General features: G+C 33.2%; 1 pseudogene; it reads right to left on the bottom strand.

Moving 5' to 3' along the window:
• Positions 1-4,503: 4,503 nt before the first annotated feature.
• LOC132754370 (uncharacterized) lies at positions 4,504-15,348 on the bottom strand (annotated as a pseudogene).
• Positions 15,349-15,560: the final 212 nt, after the last annotated feature.

Genomic DNA, 15,560 nt, shown 5'->3' with positions numbered 1-15,560 from the left:
TTTAAATGGTTTATTTTTAAAATTATATAAGCTAGGTATAGGTGGCAAAGCTTTGCGAATTTTAAGAAGTATGTATTCACATGTTAAAACATGTGTAAAGGCTTGTAACTCTTACTCAGACTTTTTTGCATGCGCTGTGGGCTTGAAACAAGGGGAGATAATGTCGCCTCTACTATTTTCTCTTTTTATAGAGGACCTAGAACTGTTCTTACAAGATAGTCCGTTGTGTGGTTTAACTCTTGACGATATTACTTTTATTCTTTTATTATTTGCTGACGATATGGTTTTACTTGGTAAAAGTCCTGTGGAATTACAGCATAGTCTTGATTTGCTAAATGAATATTGTGATAAGTGGGGGCTTGAAGTCAACACTGATAAAACAAAAATTGTTGTATTCAGAAAGCGAGGCCCGTTAAATGCAAACGAAAAATGGACATACAAAGGTAGCTTAATAGAAACTGTAAATAACTTTAATTATCTAGGCACTGTTTTTAATTACACGGGCTCTTATACTTTAAATCAGACGACATTAGTAGGTAAAGGATTAAAAGCTTTGAATGTTTTAATACATAAAACAAAACATTATGCCGTTAAACCCTCTGTTATGTGCCAACTGTTTGATGCTTTTGTTGCCGCCACCTTGAATTACGGATGCGAAATATGGGGCTTTGGAAAATCGAAAGAAATAGAACGTGTTCATTTAAAATTTTGTAAACAATTATTAAATGTTAAAATGTCAACATGTACAAATAGTATTTATGGTGAGTTAGGTCGATTTCCAATGTATATAAATAGATATGTTAGAATTATTAAATTTTGGTGCAAAACTGTATCGACGGAAAATATCTTGATCAGTAAACTATATGATTGTCTTCTTGAAATTAAGAATAATAGAAATAATTGGGTTTATAATGTTAAATCTCTTTTAGATGAATACGTATTTTCCTATGTATGGTACAATCCAGGTTTAGTTGATTTGAAAAAATTTCATATTTTGTTTAAAGGAAGAGTAACTGATGTTTTAAAACAAAAATGGGAACGTAAGTTATCTACCAGTGAAGTATCGTATGGATATATTAAAAATAGTTTTGAATTTGAATCTTATATAGACATTTTACCTAAAAAGTTTAGAATTGCTACATCCAGACTGCGTTTATCATCACATAAACTGAGAATTGAAACAGGCCGATATGCGCCAAATAGAATAGACCGCAATCAAAGAAAATGCTTACTTTGTAACAAAAACGATATAGAAGATGAATATCATTTTGTAATCATTTGCCCGTTTTACGATGAATTAAGAAAGACTTTTATAAAATCTTATTATTACAGACATCCAAGTGTGTACAAATTTGTAGAATTGATGCAATCTAGGAATTTTAAAATAGTAAAGAATCTCGGTAAATTTTTGTATAAAGCTTTTTCTGTAAGAGCGAGTCAAATTGTTTAGTTTTTCATATCATTTATACCATCTACTAGTAAATGTTATTTGCATATTGAACTTTACTAAATCTAGGTTTTGTATAATTTTTGTATTCATAAACTGAATTGCAACTGTATTCACATACCCATCCTCCTTCTCCATGTGATAAATATTATTTTTTACCGTGGCGTGCGTGTGTGCGTGTGTGCGTGTGTGCGTGTGTGTGTTGGTGTGCGTGCGTGCGTGTGTGTGTGTGTGTGTGTATGTGTGTGTGTTTACTTTCTCCCACTATGTTATGCACTAATTTCAATGTTCCTATGTATGCCATTGTTATGTGATTGTAAATTTGTATCATATATTATTTGTTATAACGAAAAACTTGTAAAAGTTTAAGTTATTAAAGTATCTATGCGGCAATAAGTTAAAATATGATTCAAATTCTAATGTGGATTTAAATGAATTATATATTTTGCCTTTATTAGAAGATTGCAAATTCCCGTACCATTGTTGCTTGTACTGATCTATTAACGTGAGTTTTACCAATGCACGTGTATTTAACGGTATATTTGTATAAAATTGATTTAACCACAGGTATGAACGGCCAGCTAAATCAAGTATTCTCTTAATGTACGAGGTCCATTTAAAAGTTGCGGTTTGACGATTTACCATATATGTATAAAGTTTAACGATAACTTGTTATGGTCACCAGATAGTAAGCGTGTCCAAAATCCTATCATCCTGCTTTTAACTACAACTGAGATAGGATACCTTCCCAATTCACCGTGTAATATATAAATAGGTGTACTTCTACGGGCGTTTAATAGTTTGCGCAAAAAATCGTTATGAACTGATTCTAACATATCTAAGTTTTCGAAGCCAAAACTTTCTGAGCCATATGTTAGAATCGGTAAGACGGTGTGATCGAATAATTTTATGCTCAAGTCAATTGGTAAGTCAGCATTTCTAATTTTAGAGAAAAGTAAAAACATTGCTTTTTTGAATGCTCAACTATGTGTTTGCGGGCATTAAGAAATGACCCGGTACTTGAAAATTTAATTCCTAGATAATGATATGTATCAGAAAAATCGAGAATATTATCACCAAGTTTGAATTCGTAGTTACGAACAGACCGACAACCGAACACAATAACTTTTGTTTTGTTCAGGTTCACTGTAAGATCCCATTCTCTACAATAAGAATTAAAAGCGTTCAGACATATTTGGAAATCCGTTGGGTCATCTGAAATAATAACGGTGTCATCAGCATACAAAAAGACTAAAAGTTTAAGCCAATTAGATTCATTTACATCGTCTTCAAGTTTTACACCGATGCCACCTGAATCTTCAATACATGTCTGTAAATCGTTAAGAAAAAGAGCGAACAAAAGAGGCGACAGATTCTCACCTTGACGGACTCCATTCATGCATGCAAAAAAGGGGGACAATTCACCATTAAGGGAAACACAAGATTTAATGTTACTATACATATTTTGAATGACTTTTAGAACCTTACCATTGATGTTAGAATTTAACAACTTTAGCCAAAGACTAGTCCTATTTACTTTATCAAATGCCGCAGAAAAATCTATAAATGCGCAAAACAATTTTTTCTTCTTATGTTTCAAGATGTTGATTATTGAATGAAGGGTAAAAATATGATCCTGACAAGAAAATCCTTTTCGAAAGCCAGCCTGATTTACATTAAGAATATTATTAGATTCTAAATATTTAGTTAATCTGCAGTTAAGTATTGAGGTAAACAATTTCCCAAGACAACTAAGTAAAGTTATGGGCCTATAATTGGATGGTTCTTTTGGATCACCTTTGTTTTTGAATAATGGAACGATAACTCCATTAAGCCATGATGAGGGCATATAACCTGTGTCTAAAACAATGTTAAAAAGTTTTGTGTAAATCGGTAAAAAAATATCCTGTGTATTTTTTATGTATTCGTTAAGTATATTATCGACAGGACTGCAGGCTTTACCATTCTTAAGACAATTTATGTTTCTTATTATTTCGTTCGTGGTGATTTGGGAATTTATTTCTTCGTTAAAATTATTTTGTTGCATTGGATTTGCACTAGAGGACAAGGAGCCCGTATTTGCATTCTTAAAATAATTGTAAAAATCGTGCATGCTTGGCATCTTGTTGTTAGAAGGCTTTGGATTTAATTTATTTAAAAAGTTCCAGTACGACTTAGGATTATTTGTTTGCAAAGATCTAAGATAAATTGACCTTTTATGTTTATATTGTTGCACATAACGATATATAATACGTTTATAAGACTTGCTAGCCTTATTTAATAGACGCTTATTGTAATCACTAGGGAATTGTTGATACCTTTTCTTAACGCGGTGATAATGTTTTCTAGCTCGATGACAATCGGGACCAAACCAAGGCCTTTATTATAAAATTTACTACGCGCACGAGATTTTTGTGAGAAAGTAGTGTTTGCCGCAGTAGAAAGTAGGTCGCTTACCTGGTGTGTAATATAGTCAACTGTTTGTTGTGACTGTGGGGAGGAGTTAAGTTGTTCAGTAATGCGTTGCAAGCGTGTCAAGTCTATGTTATTACGGTATTGTGTAAGTTTATCATTTTGCCAATGTATATGTTGTGTTTCACTTTTAGTTTGTTGAATCGGTTCAGGTGGGACGGAAGCACCTATTACTATACTTAATAAACTATGTCCGTCTGACAGTAAAGGGTCCGTTTCAATAACATTAAAATACTCAGTATACTCAAAACAATAAGCCGATGAAATAACGTAATCAATGACAGACTTGTGTTTTAAAGTAAAAGCACCATTTTGATCGTTTCCTGATAACAAATATTTTGGTTTTCATATTGAATTTACTGATTGCCAGTAAACTGTTTTATTAAACAAATATTTTGGTTTTCATATTGAATTTACTGATTGCAAGTAAACAGTTTCATTAAACAAATATTTTGGTTTTCATATTGAATTTACTGATTGCGAGTAAACAGTTTCATTAAACCAATATTTTGGTTTTCATATTGAATTTACTGATTGCGAGTAAACAGTTTCATTAAACCAATATTTTGGTTTTCATATTGAATTTACTGATTGCCAGTAAACTGTTTCATTAAACCAATATTTTGATACAGTTTTTCTACCGTGCTGCCGCTGCTTTCTGATTGCGCTTCGTCTTCACATAAAACAGGTTTTCCGTTGAGATTCCGCCGAATCTTAAAATCTTTTGGCAACCCATCCGTTTCACTGTTATTTAAATTAAGACCGCTTACTGCGACATATGTAATGTTATTTTCATACCAGATGTGCTCTCGTTTATTTTGATCTATATCCCTTATAGTTTCGTAACCTTTACTTCTTCGTGTATCTATTGTTTCGTAGCCATTCTTACTTGATGACAAAGTTCCTGAGATAACGTTTGGATTAGATTTTCTACTTGATATAGAAGAGAAGCAATGTGGTGAATGTGATTCCCTAACAATTTCTTTATCAATCGAAGACTTTGGTGACGTCACATTTATTATCGTCACGTATTTATCTTCTCGGAGATCACTGTAGTCATAAGTAGTACAGGTATACGTTCTCAATGGTAGGATACTACGTCATCGCGCACCTGCTGATTGCTCCCACTTGGACCATTTTTTCGTCGACTCAATGGTTAAATACAAGTTTATTATAAGAAAACGTAAGAGTATTAAAAAATCATGTAGTGCACCAAAGAATGGCTATAGTACTTGAGATAATTGTAAAAATAGTTTATAGATTCATTGCCTGGTTTAAGCCTGAAAACGGGATAAGTGCTTTTCTCTGAATGCTCCCACTCGGACTTTTCCCAAAACATATATGAAATAAGGTTGAAAACCTTCTTGAAAATTATTTTAACGTACCGGAACATAAACCGAGTCATGTTTACCCATTATTCTATATTCGTTTCAAATATTTCTATTCAGGAGTCAGTTTTTCTTAATTCTTTTTAAAAAAAAATGGAAAATGCTACCACTCGGACTCAACTTTAAAGATGCTCCCACTCGGACCTAAATATATACAAATTTTGAAAGCACAGTGCTGTGTTAAGATATTATTATTTTTCAAAAATATCTTTATAATCACGTTCATATATTCATATAATTAGAATTCAATGAAACAGCATTTTTAAAATACGATACTAATATTTAGATCACTAAAGTTGTGACATACTTTATTAAATGTCTTCCTAGAGGATCACTTATCGGCCTAAGAATAAGAAAAAGGTTGTGTTGAAAGAATTCCTCATTATATAGAGTCGCTGAAATTAGAAACTAATTGATTATATATTTTAAAAATATAATAACGTTTTGTTATGGAACAGAATTAATGCATTTATTCTATCTTGCTTGATGACATTGGAACTTGCATTATGCTTAATTCCATCTTGCTTGATGACATTGGAACTTGCATTATGCTTGATTCCATCTTGCTTGATGACATTGGAACTTGCATTATGCTTAATTCTATCTTGCTACATGACATTAGAACTTGCATTATGCTTGATTACATCTTACTTTATGATATTTAAACTTTGCATTATGCTGGATTTCATTTTTCATTATTTCATTCAAACATTTCGCTGTGACCAATTCTTTCATCAAGCGATAACTATTAAACTGGATCAAGCCATTTGGAATACTAAAATGTTTACGTCATATACCTTTATGTATAAGCTACCTTTCTTCATGCTCTATACAAACCATTTACGGTTTAGTTTTTTTGTTGTTGTTTTTTTGATTACTTTTATGTAGAAGTCATTTAAAATTGACCATTTTTTGTTCCCTGATAGATTTTGTTAAAATGTGACTTATTTGATTTATAGCTCGCATGGCGTGATTACTATTAACTTTCGCTTATATCCATTATTGCTTAATAAAGCTCGGTGTCTGAGGCTTTGTGGATTATGTTTGATCATCTTACATTATGATAAACAATTTAAACTATGTCTAGCGATTTGTGAACTGTTAAGGGGCGAGAACTCTGTTATCGATATCAACGGAATTTTTCCACGATTCGCCTGTCATCGGAATTTTCCGTATAGATACTGCGTACATGTATATATAAATGCGTATTAAGCGCTTATAATACATAAATTGCAGTTGAAAGAATATAAATACAAGTAATAAAGGATTATGCAATATAATTTTATATATGTATACAGTCTAATAGAAAAAACATGCTCGTAAACAGTTATTCAATGGGGCAGTTACACGTACACGTTACAGTGGCGGATTCAGGCCCTGGCTATATGGCTGCACCTACCCCCAAATATACGTTCATGAGCTGGGATGGAATATATACGTGTCAGTTTCATGCAATGGTCTTCTTAGTGGTATACTCCTTATTATGCTGTCATCCAGTTGTTAAGCACCTGCCTATAGGTACTGCGAAGGTCTTTATCTAATGACTTGGACATTAAAAAACAAAAATTATTGGCCTTTTAACTTAATAAATGTCTCAGAGTCACTAATAGTGGCGAATAAGTATGTAACACATTAAGATATAAATGTATAATGAGGAAAGAAGGAAGTTGTTTATTTTTGTAACATGTGCATAGTCAATTGCAAATGAGCCGCGTCACCACAAAACCAACAACCAATGTCTTTGCGACCAGCATGGATCCAGTCCAGCCTGCGCGTCCGCGCAGTCTGATCAGGATCCATGCTGTTCGCTATCGGTTTCTCTACTTGTAAAAGAGTTGTAAAGCGAACAGCATGGATCCTGATCAGACTGTGCGGACGCGCAGGCTGGTCTGGATCCATGCTGGTCGCAAACCTATTATGTTGATTTTGTCGTGACGCGGCTCAAATGTTGGGCATATGTGTGTCTGATTATAGATCAAACGCCCCGCACATACCACCACATTCACATACATTTGTGCTTAATGATATACTATGCAAATCTTTCAGTAACATATTTTTATCACAGAAATTTATTGAAATCTATAAAATTCTTACTAAATATGTTTTATTTAAATAAAAACACATACACATAATGCTTTCCTTATTACAGGTCAAGTAAAGTTGTGTCCGTCTTTAAAAGAAACCTCCATATATTTTTTTGTAATAACACTATACATGTATATTCACAGTGTAAAGGATTTAAAGCACAATATTCGTGTGAAGCCAAGTTATATTTATTTAATTTTACAGAAAAAAATCAAGTTTGTACTGTACTAAGTCGTGACCACGAGTTACTAAGTCGTTTAAGTCGTGGGAACGAGATAACTATGTCGTGCAGACGAGATAATTAAATCAGATTACACCATGATTTTCTAAGCTTAGAAAATTTCTGTTTAAAGATTTACGTGCAACATTAATCTTTGAAAATACTGAAGTGTTCACTTTGAACTTGATACTTGTCTTTAGGATTATAAGGCCCATAAATCAGACATTAATTTTGACTTAGTTATAGCCCTTTGTTGGGACAATTCTATGGTAGAATTGGTCATTTTGTACGTACAACGGCCTGTTAACATTGTTTATACCATAACTTGAGAGGGACTTAGTCCTGGTTTATTTTATTGGGTAGGGACATTGCCCATGGACAGTAGATATCCTATAAGGGTGTTTGAGGTCACGGGTCAGATAAACATGACACTTCATGTAAAATCCTTGTCTGATGAATGATTTAGAAAGAATAAGCCGTAGTTTATATAACCTAAAAAGATCAGTTGATGACACCTAATGATTTTTAGGCAATTTGGTCAGAAATCAGGATCACAATGACGCTCAATCTTTGACCAATCAATAACTTGTATATATGGCACTTTTACGGACAGGAGAAGTAGGGGCATCCTTGTTAGGAAAATTCATATAAATAGTGTAATTTGATTGGTTATTAACCCGTTCGCACGACTTAACTTTCTCGTGGCCACGACTATACTTTCTCGTGGCCACGATATAGTAACTTGTTCCAACGACATATTTATAACGTGGCCACGACTTAGTCATCTCGTTCCCACGACTTAATTATCTCGTGGTCACGACTTAATAACTCGTGGCCACAACATAGTATCTCGTTCCCACGACTTAACTATCTCATGGCCACGACTTAGTAACCCGTGGCCACGACACAGTATCTCGTGCGCACGAGATAAATAAAAACACACACATGTCACCTTTGTGCCACCGTAAGTTTGAGCATAGTATATCTTAATATTCAATTTCACTATTGCTCATACGACTATCACACACGCTCAAAAAGAAGTGTAAACAATTGTATAAGAGGTGAGTTGCCACTTGTAGGATGAGGTATTAGAGAAATCTATAACCTTTTTTTTCCACATGCTGGCGGAATCTTCAAAAACACGCACTTTTCGTCTGTCGCATCGTGTTCTCTTGTTTTTGAGTAAATTTTCCCTTTACATGTCAGGCTCCAACTAACACTGTTCTGTATACGCCCCTGTATAAAGGAGACGTAACTTTGTTTACTCAACGTGCCAAAATACGGGATCATCCGGAAAATAACGAGATGTACCGACAAAGCGACACCTGCTGTCATAATATTAACACAAATTATTGCAACTCGCATTATGCTTACTGCCAACTGCTTAGTGCGTACTTTCACATGCGACTATAATATCGCTATCGTTGTCATCTTTGTTGTCGATGCGCAGTGATCATGTATTGCATTATATTTGTAATCAGTGAATATATTGAAGCATATGAAAGCTAAGACACATCAAATTCGCCAATTATTGATCAAAATTAATGATTTATTGTGACATAATGTCGACAATATAAGTGGCAGATTTATAGCAAATTAAAGGTACTGACAGAAACTTACCATGTTACATATAGTTATATCAAGAACAAGCAAAGAATGTTATCTTAAACACCAAACATAATACGTTGTCCTTAATAAAGATGCAATTAAACATATAGCATATTAAAATATGTGAGTTTGATGGTTTAGTAGAGAACACATAAGGTTGCAATTACATGAAAGTGCATTCAGTAATCATAAGACATGATTGAGTTCAGCAAAACGCAGGTTTTCATTGTCATAAAGAAGTATAGAAGCAAGCATAATGTAAGTCCCAATATCATAAAGCAAGATGGAATAAATGCACTAATTCTGTTCCATATTTTGTTTTGCAGAAAGTATTTGTGTTTATGACCAGTATGGGAAAAGGTATAAACCACATTGCGACGTAAGGAAGCACATTGCAGGATATTTTGACACGGCATAGCTGATATCTCAGCGAAGAGGAATACTCTTAAAAACACAAGAATAATAGCTCTTCGAAGTAATTGTCTTTTGTTCAGTTTTTGCGTTAATTTTTGGACCATGTGTCATAAAGGATCAATTCATCTGAAACTTCGCTGGAGGATAGATTTCAATAAAGTAAAATACCACAAACAAGAATGACAACTCTCCAGTTTTGGAGTTATTGCTCTTGTATTCACTATGATTTTGCAAGGACCATACCTCTAAAGGTATTTGAGATATAAACTTGAAACTTTATATTGAACGTGTTAAATAGAAGTGAATAGCAGAGCATAAGGACCAGAAGTGTTCACTTAATGCTTCTTTGTTGTATTTTCTTTGTTTTTTTATGGGAGTGTTATTTTCGTCATGATTTATTATGTCTAGGCTATAATTTTTCATTAATTTTCACGAGTGTCATTACTTGGAATTTTTACGTAAGGGTTACTACCTCTATGAAATGTTTTTTCCCCTATGAAATGTATTTCCTCCTTTTCGGCGGGGGATTTTACTGTCTGTGATTCCTTCTTGTATGATTGTTATTATTTTAACGTCATTTAAATATCCTGAAATCATGTTTCTATGGTTTTATTTCATAAATATAATGCTCATTAAAGCATTATTTGTAAAGATAATACACAATTTACATTTCATAAAGGGAGGTAGTTAGAAATATATTTTTCATTAAGTGTAAGTTGAATTCTTCAATAAGAAATGAATGCATGTACATGTCTATTTTAATGATTACATATAATATGGACAAGCATTTGCAGTACGTATTTTACATATTCCTTAATGTTTGAAAATTGTCTTAGAAGCATATTTATATACATATATATAAAATTGCAATTGGTAACAACCTGAAATATAACTTACAGGATCTTTAATTACCAAGATATGGTAAGGACTGTGATAAAGAAATAACTGTGATCTTTGTTTTCTTATTTATTTTGATTTTATAATGTTAGGCAAAAATACGTACATATGATAACTTTTATAATTAAAATTGTCAAAGTTGTCAATAATTGTGATGCATGCTTTATGTGCCATATGGTATGGCAGTACATTGACTTTTTAACCAGTTCTTGAAAAAAAAAGATTTACATGTTGTTTTTTAATAAACTATTCAAATCAACCGATAGATATTGACTTCTTTATGTTCATAAAGTAAAAAGTACCATTATAATGTTTTGAAATATAAATCACAAGTTTAACAAACACGCAAATCTTTGGGTTTTTAATTATTAACAAGATATTAAAGACAGCAAATATTGAATAAATGCAGGCCTCTAATATGTGTTCGAGTCCAACAGAATCCTAATCCAGTATAGTACTAAACAATGCATAAAGACTTCTTTATAAAACACCACCATTTTTTAACATCTAAACAAAACTTAATTTATTCTTGGGATTAAACTGTCCATTTAAAGTCTTATAGTCGTAGCTTTTTTGTTGGCAATAATTTTGAATCATCCCTTCATATCATACATAAGCCAAGCGCGCCTTTTTGTATAGTGATCCTGTCAGTTAAAACTTTATCATGGTACTTTGTTCCTACCCAACGACGTCATTCTTCAGAATCAAAGAAGTGATCTCTGTAAAAAGGAGGAAAAGTAAATGTTGCCAAACACAGGAGTTATTGACAAAATGGTGTAAACATTGTGAGAATAATCCATAAAAACTTAACACAGCAATGTGCTTTCAAAATGTACATATTTGGGTCCGAGTGGGAGCATCTCTGAAATCGAGTCCGAGTGGTAGCATTTTCCACTTTTATAAATAAAAAAACATAGAACAACGGACTTTAAATAGAAATATTTGACACTAATTTAGAAAAATGTGTAAACATGACTCGGTTTATATTCCGGTACATAAAAAGTATTTTTCAAGAAGGTTTTCAACCTTATTTTTTATATGTTTCGGGAGAAAAAGAAGAAAACCTGACTCCTGAATAGAAATATTTGAAACGAATATAGAATAATGGGTAAACATGACTCGGTTTATGTTCCGGTACGTTAAAATAATTTTCAAGAAGGTTTTCAACCTTATTTCATATATGTTTTGGGAAAAGTCCGAGTGGGAGCATTCAGGGAAAAACACTTATCCCGTTTTCAGGCTTAAACCAGGCAATGAATCTATAAACTTTTTTTACAATAATCTCAAGTACTGTAGCCATTCTTTGGTGCGCTACATGATTTTTTAATACTCTTACGTTTTCTTATAATAAACTTGTATTTTACCTTTGAGTCGACGAAAAAAATGGTCCAAGTGGGAGCATTCAGCAGGTGCGCGATGAAGTAGTATCCTTCCATTAATTCTACTGCTAAGTTTACTGCTTCGCCTACTTTTGTTTGTCTTTGGCAAAATATATCCACTTCCCTCGCCTATTTCAATCAAGCGTTCAACTTCAGCTGACCAGGATTTTGTGGCTCCTGTAAGAACTTTCTTTCCGAATTTATTGGTGTCCTCGAACGATGTGCTTGTTGATCCAGCAGAAGTAGACAAAAGAGAATCCTTACAAACATTATCAAATTTAACACCTTCGTTATCAAGTTTTCCTAAACTTCTGTACGTATCTCCAGACGATATTGTTGTTAAACCGTTATCGTCAACTTCCCAGCTGTTCTGAGTGATACTATCTCCATACAACTTGCTTAGTTTAGATTTCTTTGGTTTACAACATTTAAATCCTGGCGTCAAAGACGTAAACCCCGTGTACAATGGAAGTAAAAGTAGTGTTATTAACATGACGAGAACTAACATAGCACGTTCTAAAAATAGTATAACTAAAATACCCGAAACTAAAGCAAACAGAGAATAGCCCCACAAGTGTTTAAAACTAGACACGAAAGGATTTGAGATTTTGAATTCCTCCTCAACAGCTCTCTGTGGGACCCATTTTGCATTAAGCGAGATATTTGCATATAATGCTCGCCATATCCGAACACATCCGACTAATGCTTCCGGTGTGAATTGCAAAATGGAAGCCATTGTTTCTAATATCACATATTTGTAGTTTTCTCGGTTACAGGTTGCGAATTTTGGAAAAACTAACACACTAAACATAACTATTATGATCGAAGCGTATCTGTATCTGAGATGAACACTAATGTGCAAAAGGATGTACAAAAGAAGGGCCGGTTTCATCAACATCTGCCTTAAAGCGGAATGAGCAATATATGATGTGATAAAATCCAGTTTTGATTCGGTTTTCACTTTGGTTTTATTGAATTTTGATCTTTGTAATCGTTTCTGAATCCATCTCATTGGTTTACCAAAACCATTCTTCCAAAAATACATTGCCAGCAGGATTTCACCTCTGTTCCATCTTCGTTCGCGTATATTCCACGTGACATAATTATGACTTGGAGCTTCAAGTAAATATGTACTACCTGCGTACAATGGTTTCAATAGAGCTGCCTCAAAAGTATCATGGCTGAGAACATCAACATCTTTCTATCAAGTTATCTTTAGTTCCTATAACGTAATCAATGTACAGTTTATTCTTTATCAATGCTTTACCGAAATATGACGATTGATTGAATAAAGCCGTACTGGCATTTGTCATTGGCTCATAAATGGCTTGTCGCATTGATTCAAGATGCATAAACATTGTATCATCTTTTGAGCAGTGAAGCTTTATCGATAGTAGGATGATACCCCTTTCCGGATGATCAGCTGCTATTTGCAAAAGTTCAAAAACACCACCGCGTGGTACACCCGTGTCTGCCTTTAACACGAGAGTGTAATCAAACTTCCGTTCTAAAATATTCGAAACATCCTCACTAGAGTGGAACAAAGGTTCACCAAATTCTCGTGCACATTTTCCGTACCAGTTACAATCACAGTATGAAAATGCTTCAAATTCGCCTTCCGAAAGAAGCATCAAATCCTGATACTGTTCACATTTTCTTAGGACACGACTTACCCGATGGACAACCATAAATTCTCGGGCATATCTGTCACATATATCTTCCAAATATTCCGTTATGAAAGTGTCTTTCTCGATGTCAACATACATTGCCCAAACGTTATGAAGATGGATTGGATCAACAAGATCATATTCGCCCTTTGCAAAGGCAAGTCCTTCGCGGTAAAGATCGTCGTAGAGAATAGCACGGTAGGTATCTCGGATTTGTAATTCATATTCCCGTAGGTCATCATCATTTGTTGCACTTACAAGTACGGCTGACACATTCGGACTCAAGTTTCCTACATAAGCCATATACATTGTTTCTATACATTCTAAATTATCGTCTTAACTTGTTGCCAGAAGATTGTAATTCAAAATAACCTTCAATCGATCACAAAGCACACGCTTATTTTCTCGCCGTTCTCCACCAATGATTAGTGTTGCGATAGTTTGAACTGGAAACTCTAACACTGAACCTTGTAATACACCTAATACCACCACAATAACTATATTCCATTTTTTGTATCGGTTAGAGTCCAGTCAATATTGATGATGTTTAGAACTATACATACAAGTAGAGATTTTGATGCTAAAGCATCAAGTCGCCGGATAGAAAATGACTGTATTATCATAAATATAAGAAAATATCAGTTTAATTAATGGTTCAAGTATAAAGAAAAGAGGAACAATATGTTGAGTAATTGTTTATTCACAATAAAACATCATATATAAAGCAAACTTGCTTAGCAATATTGTCAAGGAACTGCTATGATTATTAAATAAGCAAGTATTGTCTGGCAATATTGACCTGAGACTCATTAATTTTCGAGAGGTGTTTCGTTAGTTTACGTAACTTATTATGATTTATCCTAAAGATTTCATTGATAGTACAGATCTCGATATTAAATCAATTAATATTGCTCGATGGCCTACAGGCGGTAAGTAGGACGAAGTTGTGACCTAGTAGGCCAAGTTCGAATCTTTGAAAATCCCTTTTGCAGTTTTCATAAAACTATCTTTTTTATTATTTCTGTTAACTATATGAAACATAAGTTGATAAATCGTGTTTCATTTCTAGCATTTTTTTTATTTCATAATTTTGATTAATTTTGTAAGGCGAGTGATATTCTTGTAATTCTACTTGTAATTCTATCTTATACATATAACGTTAAATCCGTTTTGTATAGTTTAGAATCCGATAATTACCGCCAATTAATCAACGGTCATCGAATATTTGAAAATATATATGTTTTAATTATTGCATGAAACAATGCAATTCTACCGTAAAAGTGGTATCTGCATATATTTTTTTTTGCGCCAACGAAAAAATAAATTATTTAGTTGAAATCAATATTCCTGTCGTAACATACGATAAAGTAAACGTATAATTGCCTTTCAGTTCGATAAAATATTAACAAAAAGATATTTTATCAGTTTTCTTTATTATGGTTCTAATTCATCCGTCATACCGTTTTGGTAACCTGCGCGACGGAAATAGACAGAATATAACGAAGACGACGATCACCACTATTTATTTCAATAAATGTGCCTCTTTCGCATAAATCTATTTTGTGATGTTCAACCTAAACTAAACTATTGAGGGCCAAGTTTAACCCTTTACCAAGAAAAAATTAAAAGGTTTTGAAAACTTATTTAATTCTTTGATGTGCAAATTATGAGTACATTGTATACAGACTTTTCTAATGATAAAACATATGAAACTGATTAATTAAATATAACTTTGTTATTATTTATACATATGCATCTAATCACGCGCCATACCGTTTTCAAACTAATCACAAGTTACTTGTATATCTTACAAGTACAAATGTTGCTGCAATGCAGCAATTGAGAAGCTCCGCGCAAAAAAATGTGCTCATAACAGATACCTTACCAAATTATTCCTACGCACAGGTCATGTTATATTCAGATAAAGTACTATTGTAGATTTTTTCCGAATGTTTTGTAAACCATTTTTTTGCATAATTATAC

This window comes from Ruditapes philippinarum, unplaced genomic scaffold, assembly GCF_026571515.1.
Source record: "Ruditapes philippinarum isolate M1 unplaced genomic scaffold, ASM2657151v2 ctg10118_1_1_1_1, whole genome shotgun sequence".
Taxonomy (NCBI): Eukaryota; Metazoa; Mollusca; class Bivalvia; order Venerida; family Veneridae; genus Ruditapes; species Ruditapes philippinarum.
This window is presented reverse-complemented; position numbering and strand designations above follow the sequence as displayed.